We start from the raw sequence: 15,678 nt of genomic DNA, 5'->3' as shown, positions 1-15,678 counted from the left end.
TTTTTGGGACTGAGAATACATGCGCTGCTTTATAAATGTTTGACAAAATAGACACAAGTACTTAAAACTACATTCTATGGCTAGATTATTAAACCGAATATGCCCCTTTTTAGTCTGGTAATCTAAGAATTAGGGAACAGACACCCTAATTGACGCGAATCCTAAAGATAGATCTATCGGGCCCAACAAGCCCCATCCAAAGTACCGAATGCTTTAGTACTTCGAAATTTATATCATGTTTGAACTAGGATCCCGGAATGATGGGGTTATTCTAATATGCATTAAGTTAACGTCGGTTACCAGGTGTTCAATCCATATGAATGATATTTTTGTCTCTATGCATGGGACGTATATTTATGAGAAATGAAAATCTTGTGGTCTATTAAAATGATGATAATGAATGTTTATGATAAACTAATGAACTCACCAACCTTTTGGTTGACACTTGAAAGCATGTTTATCCTCAAGTACGAAAGAAATCTTCCGCTGTGCATTTTCTCATTTTAGGGATATTACTTGGAGTCATTCATGACATATTTCAAAATACGTTGCATTCGAGTCGTTGAGTTCATCAAGATTAATATTAAGTCAATTATAGTTAGATATATTATGAAATGGTATGCATTCCGTCAACTTTCGATGTATTAAAAGTTTGTCTTTTCAAAAACGAATGCAATGTTTGTAAATTGTATCATATAGAGGTCAAGTACCTCACGATGTAATCAACTATTGTGAATCGTTTATAATCGATATGGACTTCATCCGGATGGATTAGGACGGGTCCTTTCAGTTGGTATCAGAGCGGTGGTCTTAGCGAACCAGGTCTGCATTAGTGTGTCTAACTGATAAGTCGATAGGATGCATTAGTGAGTCTGGACTTCGACCGTGTCTGCATGTCAAAAGTTTTGCTTATCATTTTGTGTCGAAAATTAACTACTTATCATCCTTAGGAAATTATCTGCTTATCATTCCTAGTCTAGACACATCTTGCTGCATTGATTGCATGAATAGTGTATAGATAAATTCATATCTTAGCATATCTGCTAATTCATATCTTAGCATAGCTGCTAATTCATATCTTAGCATATCTGTTACTGTAAACTTTGCCTAACATATTCCGTAGATTTCTCCGTAACTTATAGGTTTTTAATATTATATATGCATATGTAAATTATGTATTGCAGGGTACTATTCTACATCCTATAATCAATTTCTTATCGAAAATCCTTCATATGATCGTACGAGATGAATCCCTCAACCAGTTCAAGTCCCTCAGATTCCGATAGTTATTCCGATAGTTATTCCGACAACTATTCCGATATGGATTTCCACTCGAACTCCGAAAGCAGTATAACCAGAATGAATCAACCAATCAGCCATCCTCAATTCATTTGATGAGTTCGTAGTCAACTTAAACAATGGAGACACGAAGAAGGCGACCCTTTCCATCCACCAAATTGCCCTCTTGGCGAAGAACCTGAAGCATATACTGGCGAATCTATCCGAAACACCATTTTCAGCCTCATTTCCAGAGTAGTTCGACATGATTATATGCTATCTCAAATTCAAAACCTTATTCATCCGCTCGTTTCAACCGACAATCATCCCGGAATAATATAAGAAGTCAACGAGCTTCGCGCCCGAGTTGTAGCCTTGAAAAATATTGTGCAAAACATACTAGCTTCAGCAACATCACCGACACCAACAGTACCATCAATAACGGCACCAGTACCATCAACAATCCATACCTCAATATCACCATCTGTACTTCGAGTATGATCTTCGTTCGACGTATCGTTCTACCTCATTTATCTTCGTTCGACATGGCGAATATGTAATCTCTAAAGTTTTAGCGATTATTTATTCTAGTTCCAACTGAAAAACTAAATGAGTTTAATATTAAGTTAACTCATTAAATCCATGATTAAATCTGAAGAAAATATATATGTATATATGTTTTCATAAAGATTGTAATTAAAAATTCTTTTGTACAAACTGTTAATGGTGAAAATATTTTAACGGGTAGGTAATACCCGAGGGATATTTAAGATTTCACATTAATAAGTTACATTGTACATTCTTCGAATCTGATTTAACAGTCATTTACTATCCTACTTACATCCACAAGATATACGAATCTGTTCACCGCAGAATAACCATTTTCTTTCAATTTCATATTTGGATTTTGATCTATCAGAATCCAACAAGTGGCATAATGAAGAAAATATTTGACAAAATAAAATTGGTTAGAAACAGACAAATTAACTATGAGGAATTTTGTTAAGAATTCACGCTAACAAAATCCTAGCTAACTGTTCCTAGCTAACTGTTAATTCCGTATTACATTTTAATTATCGCAATTTATTTATCGCAATTTAATTATCGTAATTTTAATTCTCGAAATTTTATTTATCATCATTTAATTTTTGTTATTTACTTTACGCACTTTATTTATCGTCATTTAATTTCTGTTATTTATTTTTACGCACTTTAAATATCGGGACACGTATACAAGGTTTTGACATATCATATCGACGCATCTATATATATTATTTAGAATAACCATAGACACTCTATATGCAGTAATGATCGAGTTCTCTATACAGGGTTGAGGTTTATTCAATAATAATATATATACTTTGAGTTGTGATCGAGTCTGAGACATGTACACGGGTCACGATACGTATTAATTAATTCGAATATTATAAATTAAACTACATATGAATTATTGCACTGTTAAATGTGGACTATCGACTGTGGACTAATAACATTGGACAATTAAAATGAATTAAAATATTGATTATAACCAATGAAACTAAAAAAATTCTTCAAGTTTGCCACTTGATTTCATCTTAAACCTCGTTTGTATCTTGACGATTACAATCTGCGTTCAAACCTTTCATGATTCTTGAAAACATCTCAATCGATAGGATGAATCAACCGCACTTCATCTACGGAAGGAAAGATTTATGCATATAGTTATGCACCTGAGAAACTCTCGGCAACTGAGTAAAAGTTTAACACGTAGCCGCGTCAGATCCTTTGGCATTTATTAGCAAAAATAACTTTGCGATCCCTTTTCAAAGTAGCAAATTTTGTCACAGCTCCAGCAAGTCAACTTCGACTTTTCGTTCGAAACAACCTTATTATCACCTTGATTTATATGCATGCTCTTTTATTGTTACCAGAGAACCCTTTTATATTCCACCATATTACCAGCAGATGTACCAGCAACCTCGCCGCTCCTTGGTTTAAATTTCTTCGACAAATCACTATATTTATCTATTGAAGTCTCATCATGTACACATCTGCATCTTATAACAAGAATTGCCATACCAATTACCGAGAATCAGCAAATCTGTATTTTGAGTCTCGCAACGATTCCACATCAACAGTTATATGTACCTATATAACATTTATCTCTTAGAACTATGATCTTCCACTCTGAAATTCTGAAAAGCACCCAGTCTACAAATCAATACTTCAAATTCTGAAAAAGTTGAATACAGTAGCAAAAACTGTACACGACCTTAACCGTCGAAAGTTTGATGATAAAGAATGGAGTATTGGAAACACTCAATAGAAAATTTAGTACCGAAAAGCGGATTATGCGAAACTATTAAGGAAGTCGTGGACAAATCACAAAGAATAAGTTGACTTCAAAGAATCCAAATGATTCAATGCCTGCTAAAGTCTTTAGAGAATATCTTGCTCCTTACTCTAAACACTTGCGGACAATAGTCTCCATCATCCTCTGATCTTAGATATTCGAAGATAATATCATATCTTTCAGTATAAATATCCTCGATATTTCTGAATATATCTTCATAACTAATCTTATCTGAAATCATTTATCCCTTTGAGCTATCAGTGTTACATCATATAAGAAACAATTAGTTTCTATATTCTGTAAACTTTCGAATTTAAATTATGAATGTTTTTGAAGTAGTGTTGGAAATTGATGCATGAGTTAGTATAATATAATGACACTTGATCAACGTGATTATATTACAGTAAGTCATGCTGAGTTTCTAATGGGACGTGATGATTCACAGAATCATAACGTCATCACGTGCCATGTTACATAACTCTTTTATTCTATTTAACTTCTGAACATATCAAGAAAATATATTCTTGATAGTACTATCCTTAGTAATTCTGGTAATTTGACAAATCAAATCGTGCTACTACCTTTCCTTTCTAACTTGTATATTACGATAATTCGAAACTCCATATCTATGAAGTCTGGACCATTACTTACGAAAAGAAAACAAAAGCATGAAGTTCCGAAAAAGAAAGGGGGTATAAATCGCAGCAAATAGGAGAGAGCATTAACTATGGATGACAATGATTATAGGAGACAGAAGCAGGGACATCGAAATATAAGGGAAGATATAAAAACCCAACAACAACACAGAAATTACAAACCGTGTATATTAATGTGTATAGCAATATAAAGATTCGAAAGAATTAAGAACACTATAACCCCAAGGTGAAATGTCCCGTTCATATTGATTATAAACGTTCCATATTAATTGATTTCGTCGCGAGGTTTTGACCTCTATATGAGACGTTTTTCAAAGACTGCATTCATTTTTAAAACAACCATAACCTTTATTTTATCTATAAAGGTTTAAAAAGCATTACGTAGATTATCAAATGAAGATAATCTAAAATATACCGTTTACACACGACCATTACATAATGGTTTACAATAAGAATATATTACATCAAAAATAAGTTTCTTGAATGCAGTTTTTACATAATATCATACAAGCATGGACTCCAAATCTTTTCCTTATTTTAGTATGCAACAGCGGAAGCTCTTAATAATCACCTGAGAATAAACATGCTTAAAATGTCAACAAAAATGTTGGTGAGTTATAGGTTTAACATATATATTATCAAATCATAATAATAGACCACAAGATTTCATATTTCAATATACATCCCATACATAGAGATAAAATTCATTCATATGGAGAACACCTGGTAACCGACATTAACAAGATGCATATATAAGAATATCCCCATCATTCCAGGACACCCTTCAGATATGATATAAATTTCGAAGTACTAAAGCATCCGGTACTTTGGATGAGGTTTGTTAGGCCCAATAGATCTATCTTTAGGATTGGCGTCAATTAGGGTGTCTGTTCCCTAATTCTTAGATTACCAGACTTAATAAAAAGGTGCATATTCGATTTCGATAATTCAACCATGGAATGTAGTTTCATGTACTTGTGCCTATTTTGTAAATCATTTATAAAACCTGCATGTATTCTCATCTCAAAAATATTAGATTTTAAAAGTGGGACTATAACTCACTTTCACAGATTTTTTACTTCGTCGGGAAGTAAGACTTGGCCACTGGTTGATTCACGAACCTATAACAATATATACATATATATCAAAGTATGTTCAAAATATATTTACAATACTTTTAATACATTTTGATGTTTTAAGTTTATTAAGTCAGCTGTCCTCGTTAGAAAACCTACAACTAGTTGTCCACAGTTAGATTTACAGAAATAAATTGATAAATATTATCTTGAATCAATCCACGACCCAGTGTATACGTATCTCAGTATTGATCACAACTCAAACTATATATATTTTGGAATCAACCTCAACCCTGTATAGCTAACTCCAACATTCACATATAGAGTGTCTATGGTTGTTCCGAAATATATATAGATGTGTCGACATGATAGGTCGAAACATTGTATACGTGTCTATGGTATCTCAAGATTACATAATATACAATACAAGTTGATTAAGTTATAGTTGAAATAGATTTGTTACCAATTTTCACGTAGCTAAAATGAGTAGTTTTTACCAATTTTGTTTTGCTCGCCATTTATTCGTTTCTAATCCGTTTTGAGTGATTTAAGCGGCCACGGTTTCGTATTGAACTTGAATTTATGAAACTAAACAGAAAGGTATAGGTTTATAGTCGGAAATACAAGTTACAAGTCGTTTTTTAAAGAGGTAGTCATTTCCGTCGAAAGAACGACATCTTGATGACTGTTTTGAAAAACATACTTTCACTTTGAGTTTAACCATGATTTTTGGATATAGTTTCATGTTCATAAGAAAAATCATTTTCCCAGAAGTATAGCTTTTAAATCAAAGTTTTTCATAGTTTTAATTATCCAAACCAAAACAGCCCCCGGTTATAACTACGACGGCGTAAATCCGGTTTTATGGTGTTTATCGTGTTTCCGGGTTTTAAATCATTAAGTTAGCATATCATATAGATATAGATCATGTGTATAGTTAATTTTAAAAGTGTAGTTAGAAGGATTAACTTTATTTGCGAACAAGTTTAGAATTAACTAAACTATGTTCTAGTGATTACTAGTTTACCACTTCGAATATGATAGCTTTTTATGTATGAATCGAATGATGTTATGAACATCATTACTACCTTAAGTTCCTTGGATAAACCTACTGGAAAAGATAAAAATGGATCTAGCTTCAACGGATCCTTGGATGGCTCGAAGTTCTTGAAGCAGAATCATGACACGAAAACAAGTTCAAGTAAGATCATCACTTGAAATAAAATTGTTATAGTTATAGAAATTGAACCAAAGTTTGAATATGATTATTACCTTGTATTAGAATGATAACCTACTGTAAGAAACAAAGATTTCTTGAGGTTGGATGATCACCTTACAAGATTGGAAGTGAGCTAGCAAACTTGAAAGTATTCTTGATTTTATGAAACTAGAACGTTTGGAATTTATGAAGAACACTTAGAACTTGAAGATAGAACTTGAGAGAGATCAATTAGATGAATAAAATTGAAGAATGAAAGTGTTTGTAGGTGTTTTTGGTCGTTGGTGTATGGATTAGATATAAAGGATATGTAATTTTGTTTTCATGTAAATAAGTCATGAATGATTACTCATATTTTTGTAATTTTATGAGATATTTCATGCTAGTTGCCAAATTATGGTTCCCACATATGTTAGGTGACTCACATGGGCTGCTAAGAGCTGATCATTGGAGTGTATATACCAATAGTACATACATCTAAAAGCTGTGTATTGTACGAGTACGAATACGGGTGCATACGAGTAGAATTGTTGATGAAACTGAACGAGGATGTAATTGTAATAATTTTTGTTAAGTAGAAGTATTTTGATAAGTGTCTTGAAGTCTTTCAAAAGTGTATGAATACATATTAAAACACTACATGTATATACATTTTAACTGAGTCGTTAAGTCATCGTTAGTCGTTACATGTAAGTGTTGTTTTGAAACCTTTAGGTTAACGATCTTGTTAAATGTTGTTAATCCAATGTTTATAATATCAAATGAGATTTTAAATTATTATATTATCATGATATTATGATATATTAATATATCTTAATATGATATATACATTTAAATGTCATTACAACGATAATCGTTACATATATGTCTCGTTTCGAAATCCTTAAGTTAGTAGTCTTGTTTTTACTTATGTAGTTCATTGTTAATACACTTAATGATATATTTAATTATCATATTATAATGTTATATATAATATAACAATGTATTAATATGCTTCATATATATTTAGTAAGACGTGGTTATAACGATAATCGTTATATGTATCGTTTCGAGTTTCATACGTCAATAGTCTCCTTTTTAAGTATATAACATATTGTTACTATTTTTAATGAGATACTTGATGATCACTATATCATGTTAAACATATATATTTATTCATTTATGTATCATCATGTCATATACAACTTATAGCGTTCGTGAATCATTGGTCAAACTGGGTAATCAGACGTTTACAAAATTTCCGTTTCAATTAACCAAGTCTTAACAAGTTTGATTGCTTAACATGTTGGAAACATTTAATCATGTAAATATAGTTTTCATTAAAAATATAATCATAGAAAGGTTCGGAAAAGTTCGGGTCACTACAGTACCAACCCGTTAAATAAATTTCGTCCCGAAATTTTAAGCGATTGGAGGTGTTGGCTCATCTTCTGGAAATAAGTGCAGGTACTTATTCTTTATCTGATCTTCTCGTTCCCAGGTGAACTCGGGTCCTCTACGAGCATTCCATCGAACCTTAACAATTGGTATCTTGTTTTGCTTAAGTCTTTAAACCTCACGATCCATTATTTCGACGGGTTCTTCGATGAATTGAAGTTTTTCGTTGATTTGGATTTCATCTAACGGAATAGTGAGATCTTCTTTAGCAAAACATTTCTTCAAATTCGAGATGTGGAAAGTGTTATGTACAGCCGCGAGTTGTTGAGGTAACTCAAGTCGGTAAGCTACTGGTCCGACACGATCAATAATCTTGAATGGTCCAATATACATTGGATTTAATTTCCCTCGTTTACCAAATCGAACAACGCCTTTCCAAGGTGCAACTTTAAGCATGACCATCTCTCCAATTTCAAATTCTATATCTTTTCTTTTAATGTCAGCGTAGCTCTTTTGTCGACTTTGGGCGGTTTTCAACCGTTGTTGAATTTGGATGATCTTCTCAGTAGTTTCTTGTATTATCTCCGGACCCGTAATCTGTCTATCCCCCACTTCACTCCAAAAAATTGGAGACCTGCACTTTCTACCATAAAGTGCTTCAAATGGCGCCATCTCAATGCTTGAATGGTAGCTGTTGTTGTAGGAAAATTCTGCTAACGGTAGATGTCGATCCGAACTGTTTCCGAAATTAATAACAATGCTCGTAGCATGTCTTCAAGCGTTTATATCGTCCTTTCGCTCTGCCCATTAGTTTGTGGATGATAGGCAGTACTCATGTCTAGACGAGTTCCTAATGCTTGCTGTAATGTCTGCAGAATCTTGAAATAAATCTGCCATCCCTATCAGAGATAATAGAGATTGGTATTCCATGTCTGGAGACGACTTCCTTCAAATACAGTCGTGCTAACTTCTCCATCTTGTCATCTTCTCTTATTGGCAGGAAGTGTGCTGATTTGGTAAGACGATCAACTATTATCCAAATAGTATCAAAACCACTTGCAGTCCTTGGCAATTTAGTGATGAAATCCATGGTAATGTTTTCCCATTTTCATTCAGGGATTTCGGGTTGTTGAAGTAGACCTGATGGTTTCTGATGCTCAGCTTTGACCTTAGAACACGTCAAAATTCTCCTACGTATTTAGCAACATCGGCTTTCATACCCGGCCACCAAAAATGTTTCTTGAGTATCTGGTTTTATGAGCTTCTCTACGTACCATTTCTCTCATATCTCTAAATTTTGGTACCCAAATTCTTTCAGCCCTATACCGGTTTCCGTCTTCCCGAATATTAAGATGCTTCTCCGATCCTTTGGGTATTTCATCCTTTAAATTTCCCTCTTTTAAAACTCCTTGTTGCGCCTCCTTTATTTGAGTAGTAAGGTTAGTGTGAATCATTATATTCATAGATTTTACTCGAATGGGTTCTCTGTCCTTTCTGCTCAAGGCGTCGGCTACCACATTTGCCTTCCCCGGGTGGTAACGAATCTCAAAGTCGTAATCATTCAACAATTCAATCCACCTACGCTACCTCATATTCAGTTGTTTCTGATTAAATATGTGTTGAAGACTTTTGTGGTCGGTATATATAATACTTTTGACCCTATATAAGTAGTGCCTCCAAGTCTTCAATGCAAAAACAACCGCACCTAATTCTAAATCATGCATCGTATAATTTTGTTCGTGAATCTTCAATTGTCTAGACGCATAAGCAATCACCTTCGTTCGTTGCATTAATACACAACCTAGACCTTGCTTTGATGCATCACAATAAATCACAAAATTATCATTCCCTTCAGGCAATGACAATATAGGTGCCGTAGTTAGCTTTTTCTTCAATAACTGAAACGTTTTCTCTTATTCATCCTTCCATTCAAATTTCTTCCCTTTATGCGTTAATGCAGTCAAGGGTTTTGCTATTCTGGAAAAGTCTTGGATGAACCTTCTGTAGTAACCAGCTAGTCCTAAAAACTGGCGTATGTGTTTCGGAGTTTTCGGGGTTTCCCACTTTTCAACAGTTTCTATCTTTGCCGGATCCACCTTAATACCTTCTTTGTTCACTATGTAACCGAGAAATTGAACTTCTTCTAACCAAAATGCACACTTTGAAAACTTAGCGTACAATTCTTCCTTTCTCAATGCTTCTAACACCTTTCTCAAATGTTCACCGTGCTCTTGGTCATTCTTTGAGTAAATAAGTATGTCATCAATGAAAACAATGACAAACTTGTCAAGGTTTGGTCCACACACTCAGTTCATAAGGTCCATGAACACAGCTGGTGCATTAGTTAAACCAAACGGCATGACCATAAACTCGTAATGACCGTAACATGTTCTGAAAGCAGTCTTTGGAATATCATCTTCTTTCACCCGCATTTGATGATACCCGGAACGTAAGTCAATCTTTGAATAAACAGACGAGCCTTGTAGTTAATCAAATAAGTCGTCGATTCTCGATAGTGGGTAGCGGTTCTTGATGGTAAGTTTGTTCAACTATCGGTAGTCAATACACAACCTGAATGTACCATCTTTCTTCTTGACAAACAAAAAAGGAGCTCCCCACGGTGATGTGCTTGGTCGAATGAAACCACGCTCTAAAAGTTCTTGTAATTGGCTTTGCAGTTCTTTCATCTCGCTGGGTGCGAGTCTGTAAGGAGCACGAGCTATTGGTGCAGCTCCTGGTACAAGATCTATTTGAAATTCAACAGATCGATGTGGAGGTAGTCCCGGTAATTCTTTTGGAAATACATCGGGAAATTCTTTTGTGACGGGAACATCATTGATGCTCTTTTCTTTAGTTTGTACTTTCTCGACATGTGCTAGAACAGCATAGCAACCTTTTCTTATTAGTTTTTGTGCCTTCAAATTACTAATAAGATGTAGCTTCGTGTTTCCCTTTTCTCCGTACACCATTAAAGGTTCTCCTTCTTCTCGTACAATGCGAATTACATTTTTATAACATACGATCTCTGCTTTCACCTTCTCCAGCCAGTCCATGCCAACTATTACATCAAAACTCCCTAACTCTACGGGTATCGAATCAATCTTAAATATTTCGCTACCCAGTTTAATTTCTCGATTCCGGCATATATAATCTGCTGAAATTAATTTACCGTTTGCTAACTCGAGTAAAAATTTACTATCCAACGGCATCAATGGACAAATTAATTTAGCACAAAAATCTCTACTCATATAGCTTCTATCCGCACCCGAATCAAATAAAACGTAAGCAGATTTATTGTCAATAAGAAACGTACCCGTAACAAGCTCCGGGTCTTCCTGTGCCTCTGCCGCATTAATATTGAAAACTCTTCCGCGGCCTTGTCCATTCGTGTTCTCCTGGTTCGGGCAATTTCTAATAATGTGGCCCGGTTTTCCACATTTATAACAAACTACATTGGCATAACTTGCTCCGACACTACTTGCTCCGCCATTACTCGTTCCAACACCATTTGTTCCTTTCGTTCTGTTAACCCCTGGTCCGTAGACCTCACACTTCGCCGCGCTATAACCATTTCTTTTAAACTTGTTGCAAAATTTGGTGCAGAACCCCGAGTGATACTTTTCACACCTTTGGCATAGCTGCTTCTGATTGTTGTTGTTGCGGTTATTATTGTTGTTGGGATGATTGTTGTAGTTGCTGTTGTTGTTGTTGTTGTTGTTGGGCCGTTTGTTGTAGTTGCGATTGATGTTGCGATTGTTGGGATAGTTGTTTCGATTATTGTTGTAATTGCTGTTGTTGTTGTATTGGTGATTCTTATCACCGTTTTCCTCCCACTTTCTTTTGACTTGTTTCACATTGGCCTCTTCAGCAGTCTGTTCTTTAATTCTTTCTTCAATCTGGTTCACTAGTTTGTGAGCCATTCTACATGCCTGTTGTATGGAGGAGGGCTCATGTGAACTTATATCTTCTTGGATTCTTTCCGGTAATCCTTTCACAAACGCGTCGATCTTCTCTTTCTCATCTTCGAACGCTCCCGGACACAATAGGCATAATTCTGTGAATCGTCTTTCGTACGTGGTAATATTAAATCCTTGGGTTCGTAACCCTCTAAGTTCTGTCTTGAGCTTATTGACCTCGGTTCTGGGACGGTACTTCTCGTTCATCAAGTGCTTGAATGCTGACCACGGTAGTGCGTAAGCATCATCTTGTCCCACTTGCTCTAGATAGGTATTCCACCATGTTAATGCAGAACCTGTGAAGGTATGCGTAGCGTACTTCACTTTGTCCTCTTCAGCACACTTACTTATGTCAAACACCGATTTGACCTTCTCAGTCCACCGTTTCAATCCGATCGGTCCTTCGGTTCCATCAAATTCCAAAGGTTTGCAGGCAGTGAATTCTTTGTAGGTGCATCCTACACGATTTCCTGTACTGCTAGATCTAAGGTTATTGTTGGTATGTAGCGCAGCCTGTACTGCGGCTATGTTTGAAGCAAGAAAGGCACGAAATTCCTCTTCGCTCATATTCAAGGTGTGTCGAGTAGTCGGTGCCATTTCCTTCAAAATAGTCAAATGAAACGAGTTAATCATATAGAATATCAAGAGTAGTCAATAGTATTTCGTAGCGTAATATGAACTTATTTATAAAAGCTCTTTCTTCATATTAGCGTTTTATACTCTTTAATTCGGGTAGTACCTACCCGTTAAGTTCATACTTAGTAGCTAACATACCATTTCAACTACTACAATTCTATATGAAAAACTAATCACAAAAAAAAAATATATATCATATTCAAACCTTTATACAATAACATGCAAACTTACAATACCGCTTTTTTTTTTTACATATAGCATGAAATATAGCACATAAAACTTTGATACAAAGTAGTTGCGAAGATAATTCTAGTTAATAAATAAGGAGTTCAGCAAAGGTAATAAAGATACGTAATTCATACGTCCAGAAACAAGTCATGCATTCTAGTTTTACTAATACCACTTCCCATCCTTGGTTTTGTGGAACATAACCGTTGTGACTGATAGTAAGACAGTGTGTTGTATCATCGTCAAAAGGATGAAGGTTACGTAATGACCAACAGCCTCGTAATAACCTAAAAACCTCATTTCTTACCCCAACTACTGAGTCCGTCACTTGTGGGAACGTTTTGTTTAATAGTTGTAGCCCGATGTTCTTGTTCTCACTTTGGTGAGAAGCGAACATTACTAACCCGTAAGCATTACATGCTTCTTTATGTTGCATGTTAGCCGTTTTTTCTAAATCACGAAGTCCTATATTCGGATATATTGAGTCAAAATAATTTCTTAACCCGTTGCGTAAAATAGCATTTGGGTTCCCCGCAATATATGCGTCAAAGTAAACACATCGTAACTTATGGATTTCCCAATGTGATATCCCCCATCTTTCGAACGAAAGCCTTTTATAAACCAAGGCATTCTTGGAACGTTCTTCGAATGTCTTACAAACTGATCTAGCCTTAAATAGTTGTGCCGAGGAATTCTGACCGACTCTAGACAAGATTTCATCAATCATGTCTCCGGGTAGGTCTCTTAAAATATTGGGTTGTCTATCCATTTTGTGTTTTTATACTGTAAAATAGACAAGAGTTAGATTCATAAAAAAAAAATACTTATTAATACAAGCAATTTTTACATATATCATAAAGCATAAGTACACTATATTACATATATTACACCACACGAATACAAATATCTTATTCTGACTCGCTCGTTTCTTCTTCTTCGGTTTTGGTTCGTTTTGCTAAGTTTTTAGGGATATATGATGTTCCCCTAATACGAGCCGTCGTTTTCCACATTGGTCTAGAAAAACCTGGTGGTTTAGAGGTTCCTGGGTTATTGTTACAACTTAAGAAATACGGGTGTTGAAGATACATATAAAGTTCATCGGGGTTGGAATCAGATTTCTCTATTTTTATGCCCTTTCCCTTATTGTTCTCTTTTGCCTTTTTAAATTCAGTTGGGGTAATTTCTATAACATCATTGGAATCCTCGTCGGGATCTGATTCATCGGAGAATTGGTAATCCTCCCAATATTTTGCTTCCTTGGCGGAAACACCGTTGACCATAATTAACCTTGGTCGGTTGGTTGAGGATTTTCTTTTACTTAACCGTTTTATTATTTCCCCCACCGGTTCTATTTCTTCTTCCGGTTCCTCCTCCTCCAGTTCCGATTCTTCTTTCGGTTCCGATTCTTCTTTCGGTTCCTCTTTGGGAACTTGTGAATCAGTCCACGAATCATTCCAAATTACATTTGACTCTTCATTATTATTAGGTGAGTCAATGGGACTTGTATTAGAGGTAGACATCTATCACATAATATCAAACACGTTAAAAGATTAATATATCACATAATATTCACATGTTAAAAATATATAGTTTCCAACAAAATTTGTTAAGCAATCATTTTTCAAATAAACACGGTCGAAGTCCAGACTCACTAATGCATCCTAACAAACTCGATAAGACACACTAATGCAAAATTCTGGTTCTCTAAGACCAACGCTCGGATACCAACTGAAATGTCCCGTTCATATTGATTATAAACGTTCCATATTAATTGATTTCGTCGCGAGGTTTTGACCTCTATATGAGACGTTTTTCAAAGACTGCATTCATTTTTAAAACAATTATAACCTTTATTTTATCAATAAAGGTTTAAAAAGCATTACGTAGATTATCAAATAATGATAATCTAAAATATACCGTTTACACACGACCATTACATAATGGTTTACAATAAGAATATATTACATCAAAAATAAGTTTCTTGAATGCAGTTTTTACATAATATCATACAAGCATGGACTCCAAATCTTGTCCTTATTTTAGTATGCAATAGCGGAAGCTCTTAATAATCACCTGAGAATAAACATGCTTAAAACGTCAACAAAAATGTTGGTGAGTTATAGGTTTAACCTATATATTATCAAATCATAATAATAGACCACAAGATTTCATATTTCAATATACATCCCATACATAGAGATAAAATTCATTCATATGGTGAACACCTGGTAACCAACATTAACAAGATGCATATATAAGAATATCCCCATCATTCCAGGACACCCTTCGGATATGATATAAATTTCGAAGTACTAAACTCACTTTCACAGATTTTTTTACTTCGTCGGGAAGTAAGACTTGGCCACTGGTTGATTCACGAACCTATAACAATATATACATATATATCAAAGTATGTTCAAAATATATTTATAATACTTTTAATACATTTTGATGTTTTAAGTTTATTAAGTCAGCTGTCCTCGTTAGTAACCTACAACTAGTTGTCCACAGTTAGATGTACAGAAATAAATTGATAAATATTATCTTGAATCAATCCACAACCCAGTGTATACGTATCTCAGTATTGATCACAACTCAAACTATATATATTTTGGAATCAACCTCAACCCTGTATAGCTAACTCCAACATTCACATATAGAGTGTCTATGGTTGTTCCGAAATATATAGATGTGTCGACATGATAGGTCGAAACATTGTATACGTGTCTATGGTATCTCAAGATTACATAATATACAATACAAGTTGATTAAGTTATGGTTGGAATAGATTTGTTACCAATTTTCACGTAGCTAAAATGAGTAGTTTTTACCAATTTTGTTTTGCTCGCCATTTATTCGTTTCTAATCCGTTTTGAGTGATTTAAGCGGCCACGGTTTCGTATTGAACTTGACTTTACGA

This window comes from Rutidosis leptorrhynchoides, chromosome 10 (genome assembly GCF_046630445.1).
Source record: "Rutidosis leptorrhynchoides isolate AG116_Rl617_1_P2 chromosome 10, CSIRO_AGI_Rlap_v1, whole genome shotgun sequence".
Taxonomy (NCBI): Eukaryota; Viridiplantae; Streptophyta; class Magnoliopsida; order Asterales; family Asteraceae; genus Rutidosis; species Rutidosis leptorrhynchoides.
The sequence above is the reverse complement of the archived record's forward strand: the minus strand, read 5'-3'. Positions refer to the sequence as shown.